This window comes from Myripristis murdjan, chromosome 14 (assembly GCF_902150065.1).
Source record: "Myripristis murdjan chromosome 14, fMyrMur1.1, whole genome shotgun sequence".
Classification (NCBI taxonomy): Eukaryota; Metazoa; Chordata; class Actinopteri; order Holocentriformes; family Holocentridae; genus Myripristis; species Myripristis murdjan.
The window spans coordinates 9,634,860-9,662,458 of NC_043993.1; the positions used below are offsets into that span (position 1 = coordinate 9,634,860).

General features: G+C 40.4%; 1 protein-coding gene across 3 annotated transcripts in view; it reads right to left on the reverse strand.

The window, feature by feature from the left end:
- The window catches only part of shroom1 (shroom family member 1), a 42,561-nt gene that overhangs the window by 13,704 nt on the left and 1,258 nt on the right, over positions 1–27,599 (reverse strand). For 2 of the 3 annotated variants that reach the window (XM_030069609.1, XM_030069607.1), the window contains exon 2: positions 17,979–18,062. The gene's annotated coding sequence lies outside the window, so the exon portion shown is untranslated. Of the gene's footprint in view, positions 1–3,234; positions 3,392–17,978; positions 18,063–27,599 lie in introns of those variants that run through there. The other variant, XM_030069608.1, reaches the window with a different exon arrangement.

The following is a 27,599-nucleotide window of genomic DNA, read 5'->3' on the forward strand; positions in this document are numbered from 1 at the left end:
AGCAAGGTTTTAGCAAGGCTTGCAGAAAAGAGCACGTCACCAACAAAAAAAGGTTTTTCCCACATTTCTAGGTCAATTTCCTATGGTGTAATTGGAAGACTTACTTTTCAGACAAAATGTTGCTCCCTGGGTTTTAAGTTTTAAGAGACAAATGGTAAACACCATGTTCTGTTGAAAGTTGTTTCTGTCCATCTACAGCTGGTGCCTCTTTTGTCTTTTGTCTTTGTCCACCAAAGTCCTTCACAGGTTTAAACGAGTTTCTGCCTAGCCAGCACAGCAGAGGTCTTAGTACACGGCAGCACCAGGGGAAATCCTTTAACTCTGCTTATTAAGACTCCAATCTCATTTGACCCCTCATTCTTCATTCATGTAGGATTTCTCCTTGATGCTCAACCCATGGTCACTGGGTCATTTGACAGATACCTATTTTACAAAACTATTATTTTGGATTTTTTTCCATTACCAGATTTGAAAAGCAGGAGCAATGAAGTACAACCTGCTCTTGTTTTAAACCTTGTTTTGTATTGTAAATTTTGTTGTTTACTGCTAATCATTTTCAACATTTGCTCCTGTTGTCTTTATTATAATGTTCCTAACTGCTTTGGCCGTATCTTGACAAGGTGTCACTTGCAAAAGAGGTTTTACCAAAAAGCTTCAGTTTAAAAAATTTCAAACAAATATAAAAAAATTATTCACTTAATTACAAATTCCCTAATGAATGGAACAATAATTTCATAGTTTTAGGTCAGTTTGAAGTGGCACAAGTTACAGCAGTCTATATATTTATATGTAATTCCACAAAGTAAAGATAATATCACAAGGATATATCAGAATAGATACAGTGTTTTATACCGATGTAGGTCTGTGGTTTGCATTATACTACAGCAGTAACCTGTTGTTTTGAAGGTGTTACTAATGTTCAGACTTCATATAAACAAAAATAAAAGTGTCAAATGCTATTAAACTATCCACTTCTATACCGCCAATACTTGGTGCAAGAAGTACAACATCACACATTTTCTTGTTTCACTGCTCATACAGCTAATGTGGCTTGGCTTTGTAGGGCAGTAAAGTTAACCACCTGTTGAAGGAGTCTGTCTGCCGCTTTGCACGGACAAGGCCTCTAATTAGGGGCCTTTAGGATGGCGGTGCACGTTGCAGCACACACATGAAAATATGCCAGGAATTTCATATCGACCTGCAGAAATATTGGGGGATTAGTCATGTGACAGATGTTTAACGTGTCATGCAGCACTGTGGCAAGTTAAGGCTATTCTACCTTTTCCTCCTTGGCTCTTATTTCTTTACCTAAAATGCCTTTATTATAAATAACAATTCCCTGGTCGCTGGCATAATTGCTGCATCTGTTGTGGCAATATAATGAACATGTAAAGTGTAACAACTGGGGTGAGATCAGACTTCCACTTGATTAGACAAGCACTATGTCTGACTGAGACCAGGCACAGCTCATCAGGAAACCTTTGCATCATGTTACTGACAGAAGCTGCAGTGTTTCATCTACATTCATTCAGCATTAGTGCAACACCACAGAAGAAAACTACCATCACTGCAAGAAAAGTGTGAAACGTTTGTTTTTACTCTATTTCCCATAAAAAGCATAAGCACACCCAATGTTTAGACAAGCCAGAATTTCCCCCCATAATATCATGTTCAAAAAAAGAATAGTTTTAGTGATAGAACTAAAACAGGAAAAGTAGAGGACAACCAAAACGTGGCGACAGACAATTTTCAATCTTTTGAAACACTGGAGGCTGGTTTGGAGCAATAATCCAGAGCCAAATGTGAGACATGCATAATGAAAAGATTAAAAAAAACACCATCATCCCAGAAAGCATTTATCTTAGCACAATACCAGATACCCTGCAGGCTGCGAATCAAATCTGTTGTCTTCTATTCGGAGCAACTGCAGCTTAGATCATCAGATGCACAGTTATGAAAGACTAACTGTGGATTGCACTCATTAGATTGTCCTATGAATTACAGTATGGCATCCTTTACAAGTTCTCCCATATTTACGATAAAGAAAAGAAATTACAAAACTTCTCATCATTTACAGGAATAAAACTCTTTCAAGGTTCTCCAACACAGAAACATTTCTCTCATCAGATATCCTGCAAACTGTGCGAGCACAAGTGAACTTCACGACAGAAACTGACTCCTGGGAGTTAATGATAGGTTACAGTGGATCCTAATAACAGTGGCCGCTCTCTCTCTCTGTCTCTCATTACCAAGTCTGTCCATGGTTTTGCCATCAGGTGGAAGCTACACACCCGTCATGCATCCAGAAAGGTCAATGTCGCCCACAACATAAAGGCGAGTTAAACAGTTCATCTACTATTGCTCTTAACAAATAAAGTTCTTTGTTGATGAGGACTTCAAAAATCACCAGGTTTTTGTTGGCGTTGTACGTTATAAAAGTGGATTTGTGGATTTTTGCCTTTTGTTTGTTGCTTTGTTTTTAAATAACCAAAAGCTACAATAACCATCAGAATGAAGAGAGCAATTAAATCGTCAAAAATATAAAACTTAGGCCTACTTAGGCCTGTAATTGTCAGGTGACTCAAAAAATGTCGAAAAGTCCAATAACAAAATCCAACAAACAAACATTTCCCCTGAATTGCCAAGCTGGTCTGGCTGAAAAAAAAAATGTAACAGATGATGAACCTAAATTTCAGTACTGTGTGTTATGTGCACACAGGTGGTCGTTTTGAATACACACAAAACCCACCTCCCAAGAGCCTTTCAGACTACAGTATTGAGGGGGACTCCATGTATTTTATGAAGGGATTTCTGATCTGTGGTGTGTGTGTGTGTGTGTGTGTGTGTGTGTGTGTGTGTGTGTGTGGTTTCCAGCTCTCCTCTTGCCTGTGTGAACAGAGTGGGGCTCCCAAACAGGGGAGCGCTCAAGTGGAAGTGATGGAGGGGACAGGCAGTGACAAAATGTACAGAGGAGAGAGGGAGGGAGGGACAGGGAGAAGAGAGGGTGAGCAGCCCAGACAAATACCCTCACACGCAAACCACAACAACAAGTGACAAGAGAAGTGAACAATGACAGCAGGAAAACTGAACACAAGTTGGACAAATGGACCAACAGTCACACTCAGTAAAGGAGAAAGGGAACTACTCCGTGTTTAGATTATAGAGGACGGGCTTGAATTAAATTCTCTAAACTTTTAAGAGCATCATTACCAAGAAAAAAAAAAGAAAACTCACCTAGTCCTGCAGCATAAGTTGCTAACCTTCCAATTTTCCATCCGAGAAAGAAATATGTGTCCCAGGTTCCAATTTAAACAAGGCTACACCACATGATTTAAGGCCTTGTTTCTCATTCAGAACATCTTCCCTTTTCTGAAGAGGGACCGGACCAAGTAACCAGGAGAAGCTAGAGATTAGAGGGAAGACTTCTAGTGAGTCCCTTCTCCCCCCACCGAGACCCCAGACTGCCTAGCGAGAGCCACTGATTGGCCAGCTGGTGACGTCCGGCTCTGCGATGCACAATGAGCGCAGCGGAGGGAATATTTCACTGCCGCAGATAGCTGCTAGCACTGCCGGCCGCCTGAACAACAGAGAAAGAAAAAAAAGGAAAAAAAAAAAAAGAGGGCCTCGCATTCCTGGCTGGCTTCAAAGACGGAGCAGAGCCCAGGCGCCATTCATTCCCAAGGCCCTGGGATCGGCACATGGAGACCGGCCAAGGCAGGAGGGAGGGTGGGGGGGGGGGGGTGGTGGTGGTAGGGTGGGTGGGTGGATGGGTGACCTCCCACCCTCCACCCAAAAACACTGACAAAGACAAACTACCCCCCACCCCCACCACCTTCATTTTCCCTCTCTCTGCTATTCCTCACACCTATAGCCTCCCCTCCAGCTCCTAAACTTCAAAAAGCCCTCTCAGTGATGGACAGTTATATGGCGAAGTTACCTAGCTAGCCATTACCTGAATCAGAGATTGCACAAACCTGCAGTAATTACTCCTACAAACGTCATTCCACTGATAAGGCCATTATTACCGTCATCTATTTTTAGGACTGTTTTTCATCAAACCATAATTGCCAGACCAGTGTTGAGTGGCCTCTTTTCAATTTTACTGACAAACATAATTAAGAAAAGCCATAGTCCATACTGATGCACAGCTGGGGTCAAATTATTTTGAAAATAATTATTATGCTGTTTTTCAATACTTTTGCAGTAACAAACAGGTGAGAATAAAGCATTGGGAAAATTCAGGCTTCAAGTATATGATCCATCACAGAAACACTGACAGTAAATTGACTTCAGTGCCTGGTACCATTAAAGCATGCTAAAACAAACCAATGAAAAGCATTAGCAAATATACTGCTTGACCCAGATCTGACTGCTACATGGGTCAAACTCACTTTCAGCCATTCTCTCAGCTTTCTAAAGTCCTGTGGAACAATCTGGCGTCAGACAAAGACCCTTGTTCCCTTTTCTATTGTTTACTTTTGTGACTGGCAGCGCTCGTGCTCGGTTATATGGAGTTTTGTTGCTAGCAGCACTGTGTCAGACAAAGTGCTAGTTGTTGAGTTGCATTCACATCCTGCCGTTCGTCGTGTCATCACCGCTGTGGCTGTCACCTTTGTGACTGGCTGCCATCTCCACCTGACAGACAACGCAGCCGCCTCTTTCTGATGCACAAATCTTCTGACCAAAAGGGAAAAGACAGAGGCAGAAGGGGGAGGATGCAGAGTGCCAGTGTGTGAGACAGAGAGAAAATGTGCATCTGTACAATTTTCATCAAAAATGCTGTAAACTGTAGCTTGGGTATTTTCTCTTCTAGGGGCAATTTTTTAAAAAAGGAAGCATAAATAAATAAATAACTAAAATACAGCCATAAACTCTAGTATATTAGGATATGACTGCAATTATCTGCTTTTTGGAGTGTGTGTCACTTTGCAAAACGTGTAAGGCATTGCCATTCACTATGTAGTTCTTACAGGACACTACATCATTCATAGGGATTCACACCAAAAAACATCAACTTTATCTCTCACCATTTCAATATCACTAAATGTCACGCTCCTGAGGCCATCGACAATTAATTCTAAAGAATTTGTTGGCTTGGACACTTCCACTGGACATGATGCAACACAAACACAACGTAACACGAATGGAATGTCACCGCAATGAGATCGCAATGTGGCTTTCAATGATTTCTATGGCAGCATTCCCTCGATGGCTGATGGCCATGATCGGCTGACACCTGATGACTGTAGTCGAGCTTGGGAGCGCAAAAGCTTATTCAAATCTACCTCTGAAGCAACATTTAAATTATTTAACAAATTACAATGGTGAGTCGATCATAATGGTGCCCTATAAGAGGGGTCAATGCTTAAGTAAAAACACACAAACGGGGATAGTAGACAGAAGGTTCATGACCACTTTGACTGGCAACCAACCTCAAGTAGCCCATCACGGTTGAAGGAGGACAGAAAAAGACTAAAGAGGCATAAGAATGTTTAAAAAAAAAAAAAAAAAAAAAAAAAGTCATGCACAGTCAAGGGAGATGCCAGGCAAGGATTGAAAACCTCTTTAAGAAGATTGGATTTATAAAAGCAATGAGTGAGAGAATGAGGTAGAGAGAGAGGAGAGGGCTCTGTCTCTCTGTCCCGGAAGACGGGCTGCAGCCCAGGGAGAGACAAAGGGAGAGAGGGAGAACATGAAGGATGGAGGGAGGTGGGAGGGAAGCAGGGAGGGAGGGATGAATTCCTTCTGAATTTTTGCAGGCTTTCATTGGTGCTTATGTGTTCCAGCGTGACCTTCATTCTGTAGCCACGAGACCAGACCACCGGCACCTCTAAGTAGGAGAGGCAGAAAAAGAGAAGACAGTGACAATATTGGAAGAGTGAGGAGGGGTGAAGCGACGCAGAGGGTAGAGGAAGAAAAGAGCAAGGGACCAAAAGACAGGAAGGGAAAAAGAGAGGCTAGCAGGCATTTCAGGATCCACAGAGGCTGATGTCATCATGACCAGCCAACAAGCCAGCACAGAGCAATAAGCTTATTAGCTTTGCTGGCTCAGGCCACATCGACTGATAAAAGATGGTAGGTGGATGGACGTCCAGACCTCTGACCAAGGAGCTAAATGGATTGGTGGTGTCCTCAAAGAGCAGGAGGCCAGAGGGCCAGTAGGACTGAACAAGCCCTCAAATCTGCTCAGCGGTGCCAATAATAATCTGTACTGGCTTTTATTGTCTGTTTTCCCTATAAAAATAAACTACTCTTGTACCCAGAAACGGTGTACATTTCTGGCGCCAAATGACCATTGCTGTGGTGTTTTTACACTTAATTTCTCAGAGATCACTTGGGTGTGTCTGTTACGACTGTTTCTTTGGGTTTTCTGCTGGTGAAATTTGAGTTTCTGCGGGTTATTTTCTTTGTTATCACTGTTGATGCTAACCACCCAGTTTTTATTTATTCTAACACATTGCTGTTGCTCTTGCTTGAAATGTAAAACACATCACTTCCTGTGCGCAAGAGGATTTCCCCACGGAAACTCCTATCAGGCATCAGATATTAAGAACAACAATGAAAATGATTTAATGAACTGGGTATAGGTTACTGATGTGTGCTATCAATCAACTATGAAGAACAGCAAAAGGCCTACTTATTTATTCATACAAAATACTGCAGGTTATTATTTAAAGTATGATGTATGTAGGAATGACAGATTCTCACCCAAACTATGAATCAACTAATGCTGCCTGTCTAACTTTCACTACTTGTGACAATTACTCAGATATATATTTCAGCTGCCAATTTAAGTAAGCCATGTAAAATTTTCAAGCCCTTAGGAATGAGGAGCACATGATTGTGACATTTATCTATCATTCTGATTCAAAATACAAACAGAGCCCAGGATCTCCAGAAAAGCACAAACTATTCCCAGGAAAAGAAAAAAAAGAAAGAAAAAGAAAAAGCACAGGCAGGGCGGGCACCACTTTGGCACCATCCATAAAGGAGAGAGCTGATGACAATCAAGCGCCTGTGGAGGACTGTGCTTCTTCAAGCCTTTGTTACATAAACTCCTCAGCCAACATATATGCTTTTCCTCTGCATATTTATGATGGTTATATTCATGAGAAGACCAGTATATTAACGATACTTGTTGTTAGGGATGCACTTTAAGTATCAACCGATGCTGAGTACCGATCTGATCCATTACTTTTAGTGCAGGCTTTAGGTCACTGGACAAAATAACTGATATAAAATCCTTCTTTTTTCCCTACAGTTTGAGAATACAGGCTTCTGTATGCCAAAAATGTAACAAAATCAAGACAGTTGGCCGTTATTTCTGACATGTTACTCAGGGCTTTTGTTATTGGATATTAGTCTTGGGTAAAATTTCCAATTCATTTTAGCCAAATACAGGCACAGACACTGGTACCAGCATTGGTATCAATGCATCCTTAGTTATTATGATAGCATGCATGCCATCACACACTAATCTCTGGTCCCGACTTGGTGTTGTCAAGGAAATCTGGTCTGACTAGAAAAGTACGAAAGGAGGGAAAGTGAGGTCATGCCAAGTGAAATGCACAAATGCTCGGCAATGACTTCACTTCTGGAATCATATCTTCCGACAGACCAGAAACCATCATCCCCTATTGTCCCTGATCAAACAGAAAACAGAGAGGAAGTGCTTTTTGAAAAGGTGGAAGGGGCTGAGTGTTTGCACTTTCAGAGAAAAGCGTCCAGTAGCGAGAAGGGGAAAACTGTGTTGCCACGCAGTGTTAATACCAATGTCTGCAAAACCTAAATGTGAGTGTGAGACGTAGACAGGGATACAGAGTGAGCAGGAGACAGTGTTGCTGGGCAGTGATCAAACATGTGTCTAAAATCTCTAGGTGACCAAGACAAGCTGTCACACTCTAACAAGCTCCGCATTCCTGGCGTGATTTTGTGCAACACATACTTATCAATACTTTAAGACAGTAGCCTACTTGATGATCTTGTGATGTGATGTTTTAATTGTGACACAGTTGTGAGTATACACCACAAAGGAATTGAAATGTTTTCAAGACTAAGTGAGTGACACCACCACATCTAACCACAGCTAACTTTACTAGTATTTAGGCTTTCCGATCTGAGGCATTTGGGACCTGAATTATATCAGGGAAGTTCAGTCTAAGAGAAGAATTTCAATGGGTTAAATAGATGGATTTTGGTCTTTGTGAGTGTGAGTGTGAGTGTGTGTGTGTGGATGTGAGATCATAAGTACAGCACTAGTTCTTTTACATTGGCCGGGACACAACCTGCTAATAGACCTACCACCGGTGTCAGGCTTTTAGTTGAAATTTAACCCTTATAAAATAACCTGTACACACAGGTCAATGAGAGAATATTTGGAACGTTCTCCATTACAAAAACATCCCAGTTAGGCATTCTGTATCCTCCCAGGTCAACTATTAACCAGGAACTGCATCATGCCTGGCAGCGTAAGGCTTAGGCAGAGAACAAAGGCCTCTGCACACGATGAACTCCTTATTACTTTCAAGTTGCTTCTGAGAAGACAATTACTTTTGTATTAAGAAACCCCTGGGGTCTTGCAATATGATCTAGTCATGGTGACTTAAACTAGATATTGTTGGAATTCCTCTGTACAAGAATAGTACAAGGCTCAAGGCAGTGTTAGTGTGTGTGTGTGTGTGTGTGTGTGTGTGTGTGTGTGTGTGTGTGTGTGTGTGAGAGAGAGTGTGTGCATGTGTGATGTTTTTTTGTGTTGACATGTGTTTATTTAGCCTAAAAATGAGTGCTGCAAATTTATCAGAACCACTGCAAAGAGCTGGCCAATATCGAAAGAATCAAATATCACAATATCTTCGACCAAATATCTCAAAATATTTATTGAAGGGGTTACTATTGGTGTTTTCTTGCGATATTTACACTCCAAATGTGTAATAAATAACGTGGATGTGATGACCATGTAATTAGAGACAATTAATAGAACAGCTAGAATAGCTGGTATTGGAAGTTTTTTTTTTGTTTTGTTTTGTTTTTGGGGGTTACTGAGCAAAAATTACGCAATACCCTTTCAGTAAATTGTAATCCAAGTGGTCTGAGACAAAACTAGACTTGTGCAGTTCCTCTTGGATCTGTATTCAGGCCTTAGAAAATACAGCCCGTGACAGGAGACTACCCAATCATGGGTCATTTCAGAAAGAGGGTGTTCCTATTGGCTGTTCTACAAATACACATGCACATGTACGTGATCAGCAAGGGAGACAAGTTTCAGAAGTGACCCTTCGGCATTTCCTGGTTGTAACGCTGCACAGAGCTGTCCCACATGAGTGTTTTTTTGTTTGTTTGTTTAAAAAAAAAAAAAAAAAAAAAAAAAATTAACAAGACCAACTCAAAATGGCTGCTCCACATTAACAATATTAGATAGAATATCAAGATTATTACTATAAACGTTTACAAGTCTTGCTTTGACATTTCCTGGCATATGCTCGTGCTCGTCTTGTGGGAAGAAGGGAGAGCTGCAAGAGGAGAGTTTATTTGTTGCCTTTTCCAGAAATTCAGCCTTTAAAACCAAGAAAAAACAACTCTTATGCCATGTCATAATATCACAATAGCCAAAGTACCAGACTCATCCTACAATATCTAGTCTTATATTAAAATATTGATCCATCACCCAGCCATACCTCAGCATATCGTCTTCAGTCTGTACATAAACAAGTCTGAGAAAATACCTCACCTGGGTCAAAGTCACATTTCAAATGACTGTAATGAATTTATTATGGAAAGAACTGGATTGTACTAAACTGAACGCAATACTAAATGCAATTTCGCAATCTTTTTTTTTTCCCCACACAAGCACGCACACCTTGCACTCCAGGCAAGTGAAAGCTGAATACATAAAGTAACTACTGACCCCGGGCTGAGACACACTGAACCCCGGCGCTTAAAGGATCATATCTTTCATCTGACAGCATCTTACAAGATCACCACAAAGCGGGAGATTACTGTATTCAGAACAAATGTGTGATACAACTGACAACAAGGGAGCCACGGTGACAAAAGAGGTCCAGGGCAGGGGAATGTGTGAAAGGAGAGAAAAGGAGAAAAGACGTGGAATGTGAGAAAGACGAGACAGCCCGGCAGGATATTGAGGACAAACAACAGAAAAAAAAAAGCCAACAACAAATGACCCACTTCCCCTTCCTGTTCAAAGGTAGACTGGTTGATGCAGATCTGATCTCGGGGCTCCGCAACTCCGTCATCGAGCAAACATTTCTCTAAAAAAAAAAATGCTCCTATTGTTCTTGGCCTCCCAACGTATCCTATAACTTGGCACCCCTTGTTATTCCTCATTCCCTAAAAAAACAGAGTGTCAGCATTGTGTGGGAGACAGTTGATGTGGAGCTCAGCTTGGATCTACAGCTACAGTGTCTTCCCTTGTTTTTTTTTTCCTTAGGTAACTTCTGTCACTCAATTTCTTCAACAACCTTGGGGAACAGACACATATCATCAAGATGCCAGTGGGGTGCAGCTCTACCACAATCAGTTCCTTATTACAAAACTAATATCCTACTTTTTGTCCTTTTATAGCATGCAGTTGGTGGAGACAGTTATGCCAAAAGCAAAATAGAAATCAGTAAAATCATTATGGCAATAATTTATTATGACCATCTACACAACCTATTGACTACATTCACACTGCAGCTGCACACGTCCCAATTCTGATTTTTTTTTTCTCCCCTCACATGACAGATCTGATGTTTTCTACTTGGTGTGAGCCATATTTGGACTGCATGGATATGGAGTACAAAGTTGGGTTCTGTGGTAAACCTGACCTGCATGATATGCATTTACGAATTTCCTGCGGGATGAATAAAGTATCTATCTATCTATCATTTGAACACTCAAAAGGAAGACCAAAATAAATAAATAAATAGAAAAAAAAAGTCTTGGGTCATTTACCTAAAACAGCTGTCATAAATGTGATGCCAATGGCAGCTCCACTGAGCCAGCACATTAGCATGGTAGACAACAAGTGAAAGGAGGTGCTGAGAATACTCAACAATACTGGAACTGAAGACAGCATACCCCAGTAATGTGAATCAAATTATGTCATGTAAGCCTGATGTTTTCTTTTTGTTTGTTTTTTCAAAACAAGTTTGTGAAGTTATGACTCCTGCTGTCTTTGTGTTTTGTTAAGGTAGTTAAAAAACTATGGGGGGGAAAATGGTTCTGTACATATCTAGAACTGGAAGCATGTGTGATTGGTGCCAGAACCTCAAAAATGGAAACAAGTGAAAGAATGCAAAATAGCCAGTTTGGCTGGTATTTGGGGAGGCAGCTCAAGTCAGTCAAAACTCAAAGGCAAATACTTTTACTAAAATGTGTTACCCAGCGGGAAAAGTGCAGGTACACAAACCAGCAATTTGGAGATGGAGATGAGGGCCAGAGCTTTGAACATGGCTGAAAATGTTTTAGTGTACCCTTAAGAAAGGATATTGCAATGTATGTTAAACGGTCAAATAATCTATTGTTTTTTCTTTTTTACTTTACTGATTCATCATTTTGTCTCAAAGTGTCAAAAGTAATGGCAAATGCTCATGGGAAGTTACCAGAGCCCAAAGTGATGTCGTTAATTTCTTCATTAGCCAAATCAGTGGCCAAAAAAGAAGGCAAAAAAAAAAAAAACAAACAAAAAAAACAAATAAAACTAAAGCATTTAATTTTATAATGATATGAATGGAGAAAAGTTAGCAAAGTTAGTTAAAGAGAAACTGTTTGGGATTTCAGCTTTATAAATGAACATATTATCAAAATTATAATCAATTCATTTTCTGGTGTTTGACTGATGGACTAATTGTTTCAGCACCTCTCACGCCTCTGCACCAGATAACACTCGGCCACTTCATCAGCTGATTGACTGCACCAGTTAGCTCACCCAGCCGCCTGCGTCATCTGTGGCCTGCAGTTGTTTCTGCGCTGCCAGGCTGCAGTGACCATCTTTGTCTTGTTACATAAGCCGACCATCTGACCACAGACACACAACAGACACAGCAGTTCACCCATGGTGGCCCCAGGGCTGGTACTTTGCCGGCCATGACTCAGTCGGACTTCAGCTGCAGCCCTGAGGTTTCTGGGGGGTTTTTCCTCACATGGAACAAGTGCTTCCCTGAGAGAGACTGACAGTACAACTCTACAAAACAATGCACATTACAGTACATTGTTTGGTCATTTGTACAAATTTGCCCCGGATGTTTTGTATTTGTCAGCCTCTGAATATTGTCCATGTAGTTTTTAACTGTCCAAATGTTTATGCTGTCCTGGCCGGGTTTCTCTTGGAAAAGAGACTGTTAATCTTATTGAGATTCACCTGGTTAAATAAAATAAATAAATAAAACTTAGTTAATATAGTAATCTCTATCTCATAACCAAGGTTCTTCAGTAACTAAGCCAAAGTAAGGTACTGTCTGAACTAATGGTCTTAATCCAACCACAACAATGGTTCAGAGGAGGATTAATCAACAGAATTCATTTCAAATGTAAATAACAGCATGAATATTAGTGTGTTTCATTAAATGTGAGTTTGACAAGAAAAATGACTCATTAAGAAAAGTACTACTGTAAACTGATAAGAGCAGAGAACAATGCAGTCTTTGTCCCATGGCAAGCCAATATACATTTGCTCTATACAAGTATTTAGTGAATTGGACTATTCATGGAATGTATTAAGACACGCAATGCTGGTAAAATCCTTGGTAAAGGCTATTAAAGGACTTATCACACTTTATACAGAGTGGCATAGCAACAAGCCTTTAAATATGACCTGATTCTTTTGTTATATGTTTCACAATTTGTGAAAAATATATGCTCGTGTGCTCCTTTGGAGGAACCTTTTGTGTATCATGAAAAATCACTGCTGTCGCTCTACTGCACTCCTATGTCTAAATTTAATTAGGATGTCTTCCAACAAATTTGTGCTTTAGAGTGGATTTTTCCATTAAAACAATGAACAATTATTAAGGAGGTAGGCCCTTTAATAAACACTGTATCTTCTCTGCTTAATTTTAGAGAGCCATACATTCCTCTAATTCCAACAGGCATTGTTTCACAACTTACAGCAGTAAGAACAGCAGATTACAGCTTGGTTGGGTTTTTGTTTTTTTGTTGTTTTTTTTGTGGGTGGGGGGGGGGGGGGGGGTGGGGGGGGGGGGGGGGGGGGGGGGGGGGGGGGGGGCTCTGCTATTCATGAATGTAGTTGGTATGGTGATGGGACACCTTTTGAATTAAGGGCATAATATTAATAATAATGTCTATGCAACTTGGGATAATGATTTTTCAGATGCAAAGAAAAGTGATGTATAATAGGGCTGCAACTAACGACTGTTTTGAAATAATTAGTCAACTAATCGTATATTTAAATGCACAATTATTAAATGTCTCTTATTTGCTATCAAGCTTTTACATTTACTTGGAGGTTCTGTTAAGCATGTGTGAGCTAACAATAAAGACAATATACACTCAGTGTTCACTTTATTGGGTCCACCTGTACAATCTAATAAAGTACAATAAAACTGTTCTGCCATAAAGTTTACTTTTACAATGCCAATAATGCTCAGGTTTTCTTTTTGTCACAGTAATAAAGGTGTTCATTCAGTTCTATGTTTGGCATTGAGCTCACAGTGGTGCTGTTGTACTGGATGGCATTTTGTTGAGGTGTTTCCAACTGTCCCCCTCATGTATGTAAATAGGGAGGACAAAAAATAGAAACACCTGTCATTATAATGTAGTCCAGTACAAGACCTTTATAAACTACAACCTCAATAATAAACATAATGTACAGCATGAAAAAAAAAAAAAAACACGCGATGATGTAACCGGCTAATTAACAATTAAATTCGTCTGCAACTAATTTTGTCATCAATTTTTGTTGATAATGTCGACTAATCGTTGCACCACTAATGTATAACAACATACTTTTGGGATTGTGGAGGAGAACACACAAAAGTAGTTCACTTTATCTTCACAAAATTTCTGGTCTTCCAGAGAGACCAAGAAAGAGAGAGTGAGACAGAGAGAAAGACATGAAAAGGAAATAAATATTGCACACTTAAGAGTTTGCTTGCCAGAAATATTCCCCCTAGTTATAACATAAAAGCCATTAAACAAAACCATCCCTTCTCTCCAGAAGGTAAGCATGGTGAGCATATCTCTCTCAGCAGGGCAAACAAACACCCAGCACTGTATCATCTGGCGCTTTATGCCAGCATGGCACTCTGACCCTCAGTGCCTTATCACAGATAGTTTGGGTGCTGGCAGTGAGACAGGGAGAGGAATGTGCTTGATAAGCGGCTAGGGCAGGTAAAGCAAATGTGTCCTGGTATACACAGTACATACAGATAGGTCCTTAAGTATTTGGACGGTGACACAATATTCATATTTTTGGCCTTGTACACCACCGCAGTGGATTTGAAATGGAGAAAGATGTGATTGAAGCGCAGACCTTCAGCATTAATTAAAAGAGTTGAACAAAAATATGGCATTAACTGATTAAGAATTACAACCAGTTTTAAACATTGTCACCCCATTTTCAGAGGCTCAGAACTAATCAGACACTTGACTAAAGAGCAGTTTTTTGGCCAGGTGTGGCCTTTTCCCTCGTTATTCCGTGACAAGTTAAGACAATAAAAGGCCTGGAGTTCATTCCAAGTGTTTGTATTTGCATTTGGTAGCTGTTTATCAGAACCCTCAACATGCGATCCAAAGAGGTGTCAACGCAAGTGAAGGAGGTCACCATTAGGCTCAAAAAGCAAAAAACATCTATCAGACAGAGAGCAAAAACTTAAGGAGTAGCCAGTTTGGTATATCCTGAAAAAGAGGGACTGCACTGGAAAGCTCAGCAACATAAAAAGACCTGGAAGACCACAGAAGACAATTCTTCTGTAATTCCTAAAGAGTTAATGCCATTTTTTTTGTTCATCCCCTGAAATAAAGTCAGCATTTAAAATCACATCTCTACTCTATTTCAAATCCACCGTGGTGGTGTACAAGGGCAAAATTATAAGTATTGCGTCACTGTCCGAATGCTTGGACCTAGCTGTACATGCTGTACGTCTTCATCTACAGTATGCAAATATCAGCTACTTTTCAGGTATGTCACAGTGTTGCTTCATTAAAAATATATGTATTCAAATTTAACATGTGACTATTAAAACCTGTAATCTGTGATCAACTTCTGCCCTTTCGTGCCAATAGTGGAAGACAATGTCTGCACAATATACTATGGCTATGTAAATACAAATTTTATATAATAACACTCACGTATTCACAGTATTCAAATACTGTATTATTATTCAAATTTTGTGACAACAATAAGGTGTTCAAATGTCAGTTATGTAACTGTTATGCAATGATCTATTACATCTAAGCAGGTAATTACAGCTCTGTGTGAACAGGAGGTGACTATACCTGCTGCCAGATGCTTGCCAGTCTCGCTAATTTCATACCAGGCTTTGTGTAAAATGTAAGGCAGCCTGCTCTTTCACAGGAATTTACTATTTTGTCATAAAAATCACTGACATCATTCTACAGTAACTGTAAACTACATCTACAGAATGTCATCTCTTTTTTTTTTTTTTTTTTTTAAATCATAATTTTATAATTTTATCATATGTGAATTAGAGTCATACAGCAAACCCACAGGAATACAAATAATGTCATAGCCTATAAGCTGAAGTATGCAACCTGTGGCATAGTGTTGGAATGTTGCAAATTGATAATAGGTCAAAAAATGATAGATGTATAGACAGATTGATATAAAGAGACGTATACCATTCCATGCCAACGTGGCTTAATCTATAAAAGGTAAACTGCCATATTAATTGAATATTATGCCAAACAGGATACACTGTATGCACTGTATTTCAGATTTAACCAAGGCATCAACAATTGAGTGTGAAAATGAATCACAATCATTCTTTTGGAGACTTTTATACCTGATCAAAGCTTAGCAGTACAATACAGCTTTCTTTCAGATGCTCACTTTACACTTACAGACAAAAGAGCTGGCTTGGGCATAATGTCCAATAAAAAACAATATCCTGTTTATTTCATACCATGAGGTTTTGTTATATCATACTGTAAGGACAAGGTTTCAGTCTAAAAACCCCATTACAAAATAACATTAGATTTTTATTCCCACAGTAAATAAGAAAATGCAAGAGAAGAAGTGCCAAGTTAATGAGCTGCCAATATGTGATTTTGCAGATACGCCTGAGCACCGAAACTGAGGGCATTGCTAAAGGCATTTAGTCATACAGTAGCTCTGCATGACACACCTCAGATTTAGCTCTTCTTGATCTGACTTCACTCTGATCTGACTACAGCAACAGCTTAGGGTTGCTCAGACATCACACCACAACGCCATCACAGAAAACATATAAAACCTTACCATCATTCCTCTGCACCACACAAACCCTCAGTCTGCACATTAGCACACACTCCCGTTCTCTTTGACACACTCAGATCAACATAATTATGACTGGGTGTTCCCCTTTCCCTTGACACGTCTTGCAATCATTTTGCCTCCTGGAAACAGGGGCCAAAGTCAGTCCTAAACAACGTGCTGAGCTCCACTGCATCAGCATTCATCTGATCTTACAGCTCACCTGAAGCCACCTGAAAAGGTCAATGACAGTTCAGCAGTCAGACATAGCTTAGCTTAAGCAGATATAATACGTATGCTCTGGAAGTTAATTAATGGCAGATCGTAAAATAGTGCCGCTGGTATCAAAAGTATACACCTGCTATACCCAGTGCTATATTTACTGTCTGGGTGGCATCTCTATTTAATAAAATGACGTGTGATACATGATGGAAATGTATTTAGTGATGATATGGGTGGGCCTTATGTGCATACATATTTATTCTTTTTTTCATTTATTTGTAAAGTGTATTTTGGTAGTTGGTGTTACTTTTTTGACAAGTGACTGCAAGGGAAGTTTACAAAAATGGACACCAGTTCCAGACAGTGGATGCCCTCCGTGAAGCCATCTTCACCACTTGGAGCAACATTCCCACTAGCCTCCTGGAAACACTAGCATCAAGCATGCCGAAACGAATTTTTGAGGTGATTACCAAGAAAGCTTTTTTGCCTTTGCCATCAGGAGGTCATGACAGTGTGGATACCTGACAGAAAATGACACTGAATCCACATTTTTGCCAAGATTTGGGCTTTTAAAGGCCGTGGTCTTCAACTTTTGATCAGCTGATGAACAGCCTATTTCAGTTTAATGGTTGTTTGCAATAAATTGCTTACTCAATTTTTTTTTTTTGTCTCACTCCCATTTCTTCTTTTTGCATTTTGAAGCTCTACTTAGAACCTTTTTAAGATCCAACAGTGCAAAATGTAAATTCTTGCAATTTCTCAACTGGTCTTAAAACTTTGATCATGAGTGTACTCTGCAGGGGACGCAGAGAAGAAAACCCCCAAATTCTCTCTGCCCTGTAAATCTGGAAGCCCAATGCTTTGTCAAGGCTGATTTAGGTTATACTGGGAATGGAGCTGGAGGAAAAACTCAATTCCAGCCTCAAATTTAGATCCACTCTCCTAGACCTACCAAAAACTGCAGAGGAAACAATGAACTGAGATTCAGGCCTCAGGTAAGGTGAAAGTACACCTATGCAAACCACAGGACTTGTGGTCATATCAAGGGCATGTTTTATGAGAACATACCGTCTAATCAGCACACACCCAAGTACACTTGGCAAAAACAATTTAATACTTAATGCACTGTGTGATCGCTTTTCACACCGATGCTGAAAATATGAGACTAATAAGTGCAAATATTTCTAATCTGGTGTGTGCGCCCATGCATGCATCAATGTGGTCATTATCATGGATCACCTGCAGACCAACAGATCTGCTTGCCCTGCTTGTGAATAACTACACACACACACTCAGACACACAAAATTCTACTTAGTCACTGACCTCAGAGGAAATGGATGAATGACGGCAGGAGTTATTCACGCATGCAGCTCCTGCTGTTACATGGCTGTGCCCATGACATCATGTCTGGTCAGAGGAGAAAAAGCAAAAAACAAAGAGAAATGTGAGAACAAAAAGGACAAAAAAGTGAAAGAAACTGGGTCACTATCCACTACCTAATATGCTATGATGACAGAGGCCAGAGGATATCCACAGAATGTCTGTAATCTCTCCTTTTATACCTGATAGGATGCTTTGAAAAAACATGAAAAGAACAGTCCCGATACCCAATACTGTCCCTGTGAGCAGCAGCAGTGGCAGGGCAACAGGAAAACATTTGCTTAGTGTTGCGCCAGAGAGATTTGAATTGCAAAAGAGCCCGCCAGGTAGACAGAGACACTGTGTGGTAGAGCGGTCCACATTCACTTCCCTCCTGACCCCAAAATGGCGGCCACTGAAAGTACCGATAGATCTGAGCAGCCAAAACATGTTTTTGTACTTGAGGACAGCTTGCCACCGTTACCATCTCAGGCACTCAGAGAGGTACCACATGCCAGGTAAAACTGAGCAAAATGAAACAGTTAACATTCGGCGCATTTTTGTTTTTCTAAATTATTGAAACACACAGAGTACAAATTATTACAACCACCCACACTTCCCATAACCACAAAAACAGATCAACCAGATAATGTGGTGCAAGATATGTTGCCTAATTGACTTTACTGATTAAATCTACCTCAATAATGGAAGGGAGATGACAGATTAAACAGCTTATATTTGAAGCCTTCAAGCAACTGTGACTTTCATTCAATAATAATGGGTACATCTCAATATAAGCAATAAGATGCTGTAATTTTTTGTGGCCCCAGGGTTTTATTTAAGGACACCAGGTGAGCAATGTGAAGATAAGGATGTCTAGTGGGTAACAGATGTCTTATATCTTACTTTGACGCCTCACCCAAGTTGAGTTAGATTTTTTTTTTTTTTTTGCCCTTGCCTTGGATCAAACTCCACTCAACCTCTTTCTGCTCTATTTATACTTCTGACTCCCACTCATTCCTACTAGACAGGCGAAATATTAAAAATAGGCGAGGGGAGTAGTGTCTGCTTTCCTTTAGAGAAACATCAGCCAGGTCTTTCCTACTTTACAGACTCAAATGAAATATATGGTGGAAACATTTCATTTGTTGGAACTTGTTTACCCATCTGAGAAACATCAGTGTTAAACACACGAAAAGAACTAGGGCAATCAACCGATTGGTTTCACAGTATCAGTAGTCGGGCCCGAATTGTGGCAGAAGATGTCAAGATTTCAAGTCTGACCTCCGAATCTCTACTGATCTAAACTAGTGGTTCTTCATATGGCCTTTTGGTGTCAAAGCATCAGGGAGGAAAATAAATATCAGCCATCAGACAGATGCTGATAAAGTTTGTAAGTTAGATCAATGACTTCGCAGCTGGTTTAAAAGTCTGTGGAGTATCTTCTCTACTCAAACAGACATTTTAGCTGGTAAAAAAAGAAAACAAGAGGAAAAATCTCAATGATAGTGCAAAATTTTAGAGTCAGCTTTGACTGGCTAGAGCAAAGACTTTGTTTCCAATCCTCTGAGACAAAATTTGACATGAAATTCTAATGCTCGCCAAATCAAAGTGTAGATTAAGCATTTAAATGAAGAGTGCACCAAACACCTGGTTGACAAATCTCTAACCTCTGAACAGAGTGTATGCCGATGCATGCCTAAACACAGAAAGTGAAATATCTGGGCTCACCTTGGGTCAGGCTGAATTTCTCACTTAAATTGTTTGAGTTTCAGTCAAGCTCAAGTTAAAAACAAAATGATTATTAGCAATTTAATATCTCACATCATTTCAAGTCTAAATTTGGTTTGGGTTTTGGAAAAAAGCAACATTACTTCTTGAGTTTTAGTCAGAGAAGTTGAAAATTATGCTCAGGCATAAACGAACATCTGATTCTTTAGTGCATTTTTGAAAACATTGGAAAAGCCGATTTCTGATTATGTGTAGTAATAAATATTAGCAAATGTTGTCCAAAAGCTAGCAAGAAAGCAAAGCAGGTTTAGAGAAACAGAATCCCCAATTAGTCTAGATGACCCCTGACCAGATATTAATACTATGCGATTCTGTATTACCATAGAACCATTGTATTACCCCTCATAACTATGAACAAGGTCTTAATTGGAGCCCAATAAAGCCAAGGGAACAGATTGAGTAAGCAAGCTGTTTTCAAGCCAAGAGTCTACTTCCTGCTTCTCAATATCCATGTCTAATGTCTTGGGACACTTTTCTGTACAAACCCAGGTTTGATTCTGTGATTCTGTCAAGTGGCGGTCGTTGGGAATGCAAGACTTTACATATCTCAGCTTCTGAAATATCCACTGATAGCTTTTCCAACATCTGCAATCTGCACTGGCAGCTGTAGACTAGAAGTGAGACTGTTCCATGGGAATAAAAGTTGGAGTTTATCAAGTGTCTCTGAGTAGGAGCTAAGATCTAAGGTTAGTTCTGTAACATGGCCAGTTTTTTTCTCCCCCCTCAGGAGCTGATAACTTTCTCAAACCAAGTAGATAATTGCTTTTTTCTTTGAGAAGTTTGCTTGAGGTTCCAAAGGCTAAATGATGAAAATGATGAAATGATTTAAAAAAAAGTATCTGGCACAGTTCTTTATGAGCTGACAGCACTAGCTAACTGGATCACATTTTTGAACTCATCTAACCTCTATGCTGTTGACGACGCTGACAAAGCACATTTTACAGCTCTACTGAATGAACTCAGAATGTATAATGTATTTATAATTGCAGAGTCCCACCTACGCCACCCAATTATTCTGCATTACTGCAGAGTAATTATCATCTTCCATTGTATCATCGCTTTCATTGTCAAGTCACTGTCACACAGCTGAGATGAAATGCACTTTCAATTATCATGCTTCTGAAACCTGTACAGTCGCCTAAAAGTACTAATCATCATGTTCAGGAGTCAAGTGAGCTCCATTGTGTTTGCTTGCACTGAGTCTGCTAGTGTGGGCAATTTTAGGGAGGAGATCACAATGGGAACCTTTTGCTGCTTGCGGGTTTTCTACCTCAGGGTGGGGGAAGGGGGTATGGGAGGACGGGGTAGAGCTGTAAAACAAATCACGCAGAGATTAAACTTCACCAGAACACAGTGCAACACTCTCTGGACTTTGTAACTTGGGAAAGGGGGAGAAAATGGAGAGTGTACCAGCTACTGAAGAGTGTGGTTGTTGTGACCCGAGCAGCTACATGCCAGACGAGTCAAGCATTACAAGCTGTCATTATTATTCAGGGAAAACAGCTACACTTAAAGATATACTTGTCTTACAATCTAATACATGACCCAAGCCATCAATATTTACCTGACATTGGAAATGAAAAAAAAAAAAAAAGGTTTTTATTTGCACTGATTTTGAACAGTTGCCTATTGGAAAATTTATAGATGAAAAAAAAAAAAAAAACAGTAAGAGTAATGTTTCTGTGGTCTATTTTGCTTTTTACATTATTGATGCTGAGCTATTTATCCCTTGAAGAGATTCTTGGACTCAGCTATAAATGGATGACAAAATGAAAACACACACACACACACAAAACATTTACTCTTATAACTGGTTCATTTCTTTTTATGTTTGAGCACAATTCAAGAATTTCCCAACTTGGGATCAATAAAGTGCATCTATCTATCACTCTATCTAGCTAGCAATTGACTGATTTTTTTAAGCTCCTTTAGATATTTCTCTTCTTACAAAAAAGAAATAAAAGAGGGAAGCACAGAACAGTAAATTACTATTTATCTAGCTTATATCCCAATAAAAATTAAGAACCATAAAATAAGTGAGCAGAGACCCAGGTGTTGTGGCAATTGCAGGTCCTACCAGATAGCTGCAAAGACAAACACAGTCAGAGACACACACACACACACACACACACACACACACACACACACAAAGACATCAAGCCTCTACTTCCAGCTCTCCTCCCATGTCAGACAGCTGTAAATGCCTCTTTTATTAGTCAATATCACAGCCATATTACTGCTACTCTGGCCAGCTCAAGTCCTGGTGACAGCCCCTCACCCACACCTTTTCATCAGGGGCTATGAAACCTTAGACCGCCCTCTGGCAGACCTGTTGGCAAGCTGTATTGTGGAGGTACAGTGCACACAACCCCACTCTAAGTCTCTCTCTGTCTCTCCCTCACACAAAAGGCTGAAAGGTGCTCTGTGGTCCAAGCAAGCAGCCACGTCCGGTCCTCCACCCCCTCCTCCCCTTTTGTCTGAGCCTCTGTGCTACAGTTTGAGCCCTGTTGTTCAGACTTTGATGCAAGCAAAGGCCTAGTTGTCCTTGCTGGGGCATACAGCTGTAGAATGATAGTGCTTTTTTTTGCCATAACCCTTTGAAACCTGGATCGACATCAGATTCCTTGTGTTTAAATGCTTGTGAAAGGCATCTGAACGGCCTTTCACAAGCATTTAAATAATGCTTGTGAAAGAACATTAAAATTTTGAACCTTAAAGAAAAGTCATCTGCAAGAAATTTGTGACATTTTTGTTGCGAAGCAGTCATTACCCAGCTCCTTCCGTTTAAAATACATGGCTTCTAGTGTTTGAGAGGGAAAAACTTGTCTGACACTGAGCGCTTAGAGCAGCAAATGTGAATACTTTGGTGAACTGGGTTATTTCAACAAGACCCAGAGAGGCAAACATCACCTTCGCTCATGAAATGCAAGAAGAATTGTTTAAAACTCATCTCTCACCATCACTTTGCAACTCCAACTGGTGCAGGCTTTACCTTGGGATGTTTTGGGCCGTCCAGCACGGCACAATCTCAATTCATGGAACATGAAACCTACTATGTGGTTTAAGGCTGCACAACCAGCGTTTACAAGTTTTATATTTAGGCACAATGCTGGAAATTTGTCAGCCACAAAAACATCATGTCAGAATCAGGCTGATTTTGTGTAATCTGATTCTGGCATTAGACACACACACACACCATCACCATCCACAAACCCCTGACACATGACACTGGCATATCACATTGACGGTCCTATAGGGCCATACAATAGCGTAGGTGTGGTCATGCCAGATAACCAGAACAGGCAGACAGACAGACACACACATACACACACACACACACTGCTAGCCTCCCCTCCCAGGTCTCATATTAGCGAGCGATAACCTCTGGCAGCTATTCATCTCCTCCATGTCCATCTGCTCTATAGGACCTGAACAGGCCTTTCTGTTGCTATCACAAAGGAGGAGGAACTGACAAAATCTGACAATAACTCACAACCACTGACGAGTGGGGAGCCCAGGTACAAAAAGTCCACCCTAACCCCCGTCCACACCCACACTCCTCTAACCCCCCCACCCACCTAAATGAGGACCTTGGGCCCCATAAAGTGCTGCTCCAGGGAGGAAACTGGAGTAAAGGTGGAGAGTGTGTGTGTTTATATGGTGGAGGCTGTGTGGGATAAAGGGGATTGTGAGCATGTCAGTGAGGAGGATGACTGCCTGTGCCTGTGTATGTGCATATATGTGTGTGTGTGTGTGTGTGTGTGTGTATAGTCCTGCACACTGCGATGTATATGTTCCTCAAACACAGAGCCTTTTGGCGTCTAGCCGTGTGTTTCCTGGCTTCACTCTCCTTCCACGGAGGACCCCCGCCATGTCTGGAATGTCAGACATGTACGAGGAGGAAGAACAGTGAGCACGTCCGACCTGTTTCATCCAGGTGCCGAGTAAAAGATAAGGACAAGCAGCTAATAAAATACTTCACTGAGGGTTTTGTTGTACACGTGTTACAGTATAAGTATTGACAATTTTGGTCCATTGTGGGGAAGGGCAGTATGGTTGAAGTTAACATCACAATGCTCATTAGGGCTTTTGTGATATATGAATACAAGAACATATGATATGCAGTATATATCATAATATGACACATCATGCTTGTGTCAAGTGTGATATCAAATACAACTAATATTTGGAATCATATAACTTAAATTGATACATGCCTGATTTTGTTAGTTTTAAAATAAAGCAATTATTGGTACCATTACTTTAGACAGTGGAGCTGTGTGACACAATATCCCCCCAAAAAACCCAAAAAAACACCATATTATCATGGCATGCTTCTACTAAAAGACCATAAACAATAACACTGAATCATCCATGAACGATCCTCGTGCATCAATAACTGACAGCAAAAATGACCGCAAGTTAATTGATCTCTTAAAGTATAGTGGGTAAGTTACAGTAAGAAACTGACTGGTAAATGAGACCGCTTTTACAGTCATGGATGCTCTTATATATATATATGTGCATCTTAAATAGGACCATGCTATTCCAAAAATTCAACATCTAATATTCTTGAATCCCAATTTCAAATTAACTTTTCAAACCATTCCCTCTGGACACTTACAAGAACTTTCATTACTAGCAAATTACTCCAAGTTGCAAAGAAATTACACATGGTGTATCGTTTCATGCAAACAGAAGCTGATACCTTGACGAGAACAGAGCGTTACGCAACAGGCAGTTTTCAGCCAAGCAACCTGGTCAATAATCCATTCCCACCATGCTAACCATTTCCACAAAAAATTCCCCAAACTATTATGTCTGGCTCGCTGTTCCTTCCTGGTTGTTATGCCAATTCTTGTGATAACCAGCGATATCTCCTTTCTCTTAATTCTTTTACTCAGCATGGATGCAAATTCAGGGAAAGGTTTCAGACAATGCACATGGATCAGTAACTGTTCCATTAAAAACAGTAAGACCCAACAGTGTGCTCTTTACTGTGATGATGGGTGTGACGGTGATGCTCCGTGGTTGTCGGCTGGGCCTCTGAGCAAGATATATCACTGTCATGCCCATAATCATAGCACTCGACACGCACTCAGGTGTTATTACTATAATAAGACACTGCAAAATGTACACTCATAAATTCTACTGTCATCATCCCAGTATCATGCTGCAGGTCATACCGTGATAACGTGCAGCACATGTGGGAAGTAATATTTATTTACTGATTCTTACATAATGACTATTAACCACAAAGCCCCAATTAAAATTCCCTACTACGCTACTGAACCTGAATACAGCATAGTACAGTGTTTCCTCTCTGCTTTGTGTTTCAGTCATAGATACGCATAATCTGGGTGCCATAAATATATACTTTTAAAAATTATTTCTTATTCTTATCGATCATTTTGTCCAACAACCTGAAGATCTCATGGGTATTTTTTGTGGCCTTTCCCGGTTATTCCTGCGATGACGTTATGCAACTTAGAGTACATGAATAACATCTTGACACTAACATGTGTACGTGTGCGTGTGTGTGTGTGTGTGCTCTTAAACGCATATTCATCACCTTATCAACCATTCCAGGTCATTCTTGCTGCATGGGACAGGTGACATCATGCTGAACATTGTCCAGGAACCAGACTGCTATACTGTACACTCTTTAATGCTTGTGTTAGGTTTATAATTTAACCCCAAGTGATTATATTCCCCTCGTATTCATTCTATTTGCTGCATGTCGTATCTCCATACTGGCCTACTTCTCTAAAGCACCACAGCTCCGAAACATCCATTTCCTTCTGCACGATGCAATGTTCCCCTTTCTCTCTTATCTCTGATATTCAACATAACCTATTCTGAATAATCTCACTCTTGACCTATTAAATACTGATAATATTGTGACTGATGGACTCTGACCAGCCAAGTAGTCATTTAACTCCGCCATTTTTTGTAAAGCACTGCATCCTGAAACCTGCTCGAACTTGATCGAAGCATTTCAAATGAAGTTGACTCACATGCCTGTGATTTACATATACAATCACGAGCCTTTTCTTTGTAGCCCTGTTACAAAAACCAATCTCAGTCAATCACGTCCTTTGACCGTTCCGGGAAAAAAAAAGCCTCCTGAATTCCCCATTTGCTGAGCAAGTCATTCATTAAGTCGGCCATTTCCTTGAAGGTGTGAGGTAATTCTTTTCCTCCTGAAACCAACTAAAGCCAGTAGGCAGGTACAAAAGAACAGGCGGAACGATAACAAGATTAGCCTAGTGCTTCCATTATGGTGAAACGTAAACAATGTGGTCAAGAATAACTGTTAATTGATTTATGATCTTGACACATGCTTACTACTTCCTTGACCATTATTTTGTTCTCTCAACACAAGCAGAGAAATATTACTCAGGAGGATATCCCTTTCCTTACAGTAGTATTCACCTGGAGTATTGACAGTTTCATATCTTAAAATTTGTCGTTTGACATTTTCACTCCAAATCGGTGCACATCTGCCTAAATAACATCCAAAATCCTACCATTTCATTTGCACCACTAGCCACCACAACATTTTGTACACACTGGGCTTTGTGTCTCTGCATGTTCGGTGATGACACTATCAAGTTCTCTGTAACATATTACTAAAGAAACAATCTGAATTCAATCTAAGCATGCAGCCAAAACCACTAAGTCCATCCAGGTAAAGGCGGACTTTGGAAGTAAAAAGTTACAAACATCCAAGTAATGACCACATCCATGAAACAAGTTTTTCCACTGCTTAAAATAGGCCCTGCCCCACCAAGTCAAACAACAAAACATTTAGTCTAGACCTCCAGCTTTGTGGTGTTCCTGTGCGTGTACAGACACAATGTTTGCAGGTTGTGCACATTGGATATAGTGACAGCCAGCATCGTGACAAATATCCAAATTCATCCAAAAAGATAAAAAATAAAAAAATAAAAAAAATACCCTGCTGTTCCTATTTATTCCATTTTACTCTGTTGGTATTCCACTATCATAAAGCACATACACATTCTTGTTTCCTTAGAGGGAAGCAGAAGGAATGAGACAATACGACAGGAAGAAACAAATGCAAGAGAGAGAGAGAGACTTATAGAGCGAGACAGAGATCATGTTTCATCACCTCAGGTAAGTTTACATGTATGGCCCATGGGCTTTGTGACCTTACTGGCTCCAGTCTATTTTATAACCCTGCCCTTCTATTTACCATCCTCTTTTGTGTCTGTGGGAGAAGATTAAAGAAAACACACACACACACACACACACACACACACACACACACACACACACACACACACACACACAAAGGTATTCTGATGATGAACTGGGTGTCTCTTTGCTTGTCCCTTGTTGCTTTCTTGCATGTTTCAGCTTCAAACCAAGCCATTAACATCCTGTGTGTCACTGCGTCATTTAAAGTATTTTGTCTGACAAGTCCAACAACCCAGTGCTAATGTTGTATAACAATCCAAGGGCTGGAACAACCTTAGATGTGGTGAGGATCAACAAGTCGGTATGCACCTGTAGGGGATGTTTCACACACAGTTTACTCTGTCTGCATGCCTCCACTTCTGTCTCTCCATCTTCGGTCAGGAAGGCTGTCAGATCCTGTTGCGTGTCTTTGTGCAGTTCTCGTCTTCGTCTGTGGGTGTGGGTGTGTGGGTGCCTGCATGCATTTGCGTGTGTTTGCGCTCCCTTCTATGCACGGGTCCCTGCAGGTCAGACTGTGTGGGTGCAGCGGAGCAGAGTCAGCGGCCTGTGCAGGGTGCTGTTGAAGCTGCC